Here is a 5,773-nt window from a genome sequence, read left to right as displayed (position 1 = left end):
GGGGGGGGGGGGGCATCAGACGCACCATTTTCAGCTGCGACACAAACTTCTAAGAGTAGGCTCTGTGAGTGAGATGGAAGAAAAGCAGGATTAGTCCAGATCCAGGGCTCTTATTTAGGTGGAGGTACACAAGAAATGTATGAGAGGAACTGTCTGGCTCGCAAGTCTGTACGTCCACGATCCTGTCTGTCAGGGGCAAGATAATCATCCAGCACACAGCAACTCCTCACCATACCTTGGAAACTTCACATGAGGGCTTAACATTGAGTCGGACAGAACTTTCCCAGACAAGCTGTTTCTCTGACCTACGGCTGTCCAATATATACTCTGAATCCCACATCTGTCTTAGACAACTTATTTCAAAGTTTGCATTTCAAGACTGAATACTTCCTACTTTGCACAGCAGCTGGATTGTCGCGATGTCACGAGATCACACTGATGGGTCTGTGTAACAAACCATCTGGCGTGTCAGGTTAGAACATTTCAGGATAAGGCATGGAAAGAAGAGAGAATGACAAAGGCTGTCCTCTTCAAACGGTTCTTAGAAATGTGGCCAAGAAATACAAAAAGGAGTCGTCTTTCACTGGATTTCGGAGGACATAACCTATGTCTCTGTAGACCACATTCTGTGAGTCTCCTCTGTAGCCTTAAATCCAAAGACAACAGTGTTCTTTGAAAATATTGGTCCCTGAATTTGGGGACAGTCATAGAGTAGTGGCTTTTGAAGGTCATTAGTCCTTTCTTCAGTTTAGTTTTTAAGTCCTGTATGTCCCTGCTCATGCTTTGGATTGATTTAACGGTGATAAGGTAAAGTTGTCCCCCTCTCCAAAAGGTTTCATCCTCTCTACGTTGGTTCTGTAGCCGTTCATGGCTTTCTTTTTTTTGGTCCCATCATATTTTTAAGTTCTCTCGTAAACTTTCTTACCTTTCATACCCCGCTCATTCAAAGTCCTTTCAGTTTCTTGAAGAAGCAACACCTACAGAAGTCCACAGCTACAGAGGTCTACAGAGGTGACAGGTTGAGTCCTCCAACCAGAAGCTCAATGACACAATAAATAATACAAACGGGGATAGCCCACACTTTTAACTTTAACTGTGTCTCCTAAAAGGCACGCATGGTGTTGCACTGAGATTTACACAGAAAGAGAGATTAAGTCATTTATGTAAAGAATGAAAAAAGCTTGAGAAGCAAAGTGAAACACTTCCTTTCACACCTCCACACATTGTCGCTGCATTAAGTGGACATTGATGAAGAAGAGAAAATGATTGGACACAGAACCCTAAGATTATGAAATCAGAAAGGAGGGTTTCAGACATGGAAATGTATGGAGGTCAGTCTAATATTCTGTCTCTTTTAGTTCTTTGGTCTCCACCGGCTCCAGAGGGGAATATCTGTCTCTTAAGCTGCTAAATGCTCCACTGTGTTCCCCAGCTAGTCTCTGGCTGTGTCTGCCTGCTCTTTGCTGCTGAGCAGGTAGACTACAGATGCTTTTTGCAGCTTTTACTCAGCAGCACTGCGGTGAGAGTCAACTAAAGCAGTAAAGTTGTCGCCCAGACGGAAACATGAGCTGAAACTCCCTCACTTAGAGCCCAGCCCAGAGTTCGGATTTGTCATCCTGATTTTGCAGAGACCGACAAAACGTGTGCGAATAGAGATCATCTACAGCATCGTAATAACACGTTCTTCCCCTGTTAAAGGCTTCTTTAGGAGTTTTTAACATGTGTTACATGCCGTACAGATTGCAAAGCCCCTTGAGGCAAATGTGTTACTCATGATATTGGGCTACATAAATAAAACCAACTTGACTTTCTTCTCTCCAACACAGTCATAAATCCGCTTTGTTTGTTTTGCATGAAACACATCAAGCTTCTTTAAATAATTTCGTTTTACTGTTGGCACAACACAGTAACGTGAGCTATTTAAATCAGCTGATACATGGTTACGCCTCATTATCTCTTACTAGTGGATCTCCGTGTGTACTTGGTCCACTGACTTCCCACCAATCAGATCCAGACTACAATGAGATAAAAGATATGTTATGTTATGTTATGTTATATATGTATGATAGTTGTTTTTGTACTTATTCTGTACAGTAGTGCTTGTTTTAGCTAGGGTAGTATTTATGAGCCAGTGTAACAACATTTCAGTAATAATTGCACCTATATGTACAGTTGAATGACAATAATATCTACTATCTATCTAACTATCTATCTATCTATCTATTGCTAAATACATGAATTCCCCATGTTTAGAGGTATTATCATAGGGATTAGGGTACTTTAAAAAGAGGACATCAACGCCGGTGTTGTTCCATGTGCTGTACTCAACAGATGCAGCCTGAGATTACACTACAGGTGGATCGGTGATATTTTTAAAGAAAGATGAGCCTTCTTTTAATCCGTCATCAGTGCACTAGTCTAAATCGGGAAGATGTTAGAGGAGAATGCAAGGAGAATGTTTTCCAATATGCTTCAACTGATCCCTACTCGTTCCCTTCGTTCCCACTGAATCACTGTCTGCCTCTGTGTGATAGTGGATGAAGACTAGCTTCTTTCTGCAGGACACTAGCACCACGTTGTGGTACACACCAGATACGGCAGGTTCAAAACGATTAACCGTAGCCCTGTGAACTCTGGCATGAAAAATCCTGAATGCCTTTGAGAAATATGATGAAAGCAGGTCACAAAGTCTGACCGAATGGTTAGATGCATTGTGGCCTTTGCTGACCGATCTCACCCAAACTGAAGACCTATGGGAGATTTTAGAGTGACATGTTATACAGCGTTTTCCACCATCATCATCAAAATCATCAAATAATATCTAGGGTTCCACACCCCGGGAGAATTGATGACACATAGCTGGAGGCTCACAGGCACAGCTCTAAGGATCCCTTTATCTGGTAACCTTTGAAAGCCAGAAGGTGTTTATGGAATCTTCAGCAGTTCATCCAACCATTAAGATTAAACATTTTTAGTCAAAGAAAATGACCTTTAACATGTTTACATGTTGCATTGGTATAACATGTACATTGCGTTACCTTATTTCTTACTCCAGAAAAAGCTGACAACCAACAATAAAAAGTTATTTAATTAAGGAAGCTAATTGATTGTATTTTTATTGACTAACCCTAACCCTTTACTAAAGTAACTGTCCTAATTACGAAAAAGACATACAATGTACATACATATTGCAAATGTGATCTTTAATTTTGTGATAACTGGGCAACCCCAATCTGCAGATGAAGATCATATAGATGCAAAAAGAATCTTACTCTTTAGCTAAAAGGTCTACCCCTGCAGGGATCCTTTTCATAATGTTTGGATAATAATCTGAGGCTGTCAGCTGCAAAAACAGAACTTTTAGTGGACGTTATTGACGACCCACATCAAGATGGGAACTCCCCATTGGCAGGGCTCAATCGGAGGGGCGGGATAAACGGTTGTCTTTCAAATTCCCTCTGCACGCGATAGGATAGCACTACAACCAATCAGAGCAACGCTAGTTGACACGTTAAATTTTGGCAACTAGCGTAATAGCGTTAATGACAGCATTACGTTAAGCACGCCCACCGACTCTATACCCGATGTGATTGGCCTGAACAGAATCTTTGGTTTTTCCAGCTTGTAAGCCAACAGAGAGTTGCTAGACTGACCCTGGCTGCAAATTACAATTGTTGCCATTTGGGTGGGTCTAGATTTCTAGGCTTTTGAAGCCTGGTTCGCCGCTTGAAAACGGTTCCAGGTTGGAAAAAACAAAATTACCCTTTAAATAGTAGGTTAACAAGGAAGGGATTTTGGACACAGCTTTGTGGTCTTATTAGACGTGCATTTGGCCCTTGCATGGTTTACAACCTGTAGTCTATGTGTATATGTGTATGTTGTCTATACAGGATGACTACAGACTTTCTAGGGGAGAGCCACGTTCAAACTTTCTATTATCAAACATTTCATATTTAATCTTTGGCTAAAATGATTGTTTTGTAGATAATCTCAAGTCATAAATGACCGTCTTCCTTTAAACTGACAGACATTTGTGTCTCTGTGGAAAGGTGACACCATCCAGACAGGCTGCTCTGGGTTGTACTCGGACCATTAGCCCCCATTATCTCCCAGCGATCAGCCTCTCAAATGAGCGGCACAGCGAGAGAAAAAAGGCCAGAGGACATGACAATAAAGGGCAATTAGGACCATTAGAACATGACTCAGCTGCTGGAAAAGCTGTCACATCAAGTTTGCGGGAGCGGAACTCTTTTTTTCACTCGATAGAGTAAAGCTGACTGATGACGACTGTGTTTTAGCAAACATCTGAAAATCTAATCGAGGCGTGCAGTCAAGTGAACGGCCTCACGGAGTGATCAAAATGGAAAGGTATCGATAATCGAATGCAGTGGAAATTCACACATGATTAAGATATTTTCCAACTCAAGCTGCTGATAACCAAAGCATTAACTAGGCAGTAGATCAGGGGTGGCAAACTTACGGCCAGGGGGCCAGAACCGGCCCACCAGAGGGTCCAATCAGGCCCGCTGGATGACTTTGCAAAGTGGGAACATTACAGAGAAGTAATTAATTCCAATGCTAAATTTACCACTTTAATCTAAGAGAAGATCTAAATTCTTTTTCAGGGAATTTACGACTTTAATTTTAGAAATTAGAGAAGACGTTTTTTTCTCGAAATATTGCCCCTGTTGCCCAAGTCTGGAACATTTTTTTTCCTACCATGGCCTTAGAACGTTGTCATAGTAGCAGAAACTTGCATTTGCCAACATAAAACTGACAAGGAACTTTGTGGCAGATAAAGTTTCAGATCTGTCTAGAGTGGTTTACTGGGCCGGCCCGCTCAAATTAGGGGTATGCGGCCCATGAATTAAAGTGAGATTAGATTTTTTTTATTCAATTATGAGATTAGATTTAGATTTTTTTCCTCAAGGGTAACACAAAATTTTCAAAAAATGTTGTTTGTGGGCTGTAAGATTCACCCAAAAAGCATCATGATGAAGACTATGATGAAGATTAATGAATCTCGACACGTCATTGTGTAGTAACATTATGCTTCAGTTGAATAATGCAGTATAGGCATGCACTGAACAGGCTGTAAAAGTAAAATCTGTGTATGATTTGGATATTCTTTAATGTTTTGGTGACCCTGGGATCTTTCTTGTAGTGCCAGCACTTGGCCTCACTTCTGACTTGTACACATGAAATATTAAAACGTGATGAATAGATTACCATGACATTTATAGTGCAGAGTAATGATGAACTACACTGCAAGTCTCACTTACTTACATGTGAAACCTGTATCAGGATGTTCTTCAAAGTTTTTTTGTTTTTTTTAAGTAATTACTTAGTGATAAAAAAAGATGTCTTGCACACTTTGAATTATTAGCATGTATGAAGTGTTGAAAAGGAATCACTTTTAAGAGATGAAGACAAATTGCAGAACAGAAATGGAAGGGTTGCTTCACCTCAGAGTCGGGCTAGTTCCCGCCTGTCACATGTAGTTTTACATCAACCATATTTCCACCAGCCAAGAATTCAATTCAATTTGATTTGTATTAATATCAAATCATAACAAGAGTTATTTCATGACACTTCTGACCTACTCTCTACAGATAGAGTAGGTAGGGCGGGGGTGCATGCTAGAAACCCTGCAGGGGGCCCAAACTTTTGCAGACGCCATTTGTTTTGAAAGTGTAAATGATGGAAATAAAATCTAACATTTTGTGACATTTAACACAAATGTCTGTCATTTTATGCCTTTTGGAGGTTTTTC

This window comes from Etheostoma spectabile, chromosome 6 (assembly GCF_008692095.1).
Source record: "Etheostoma spectabile isolate EspeVRDwgs_2016 chromosome 6, UIUC_Espe_1.0, whole genome shotgun sequence".
NCBI classification, from domain to species: domain Eukaryota; kingdom Metazoa; phylum Chordata; class Actinopteri; order Perciformes; family Percidae; genus Etheostoma; species Etheostoma spectabile.
This window is presented reverse-complemented; position numbering follows the sequence as displayed.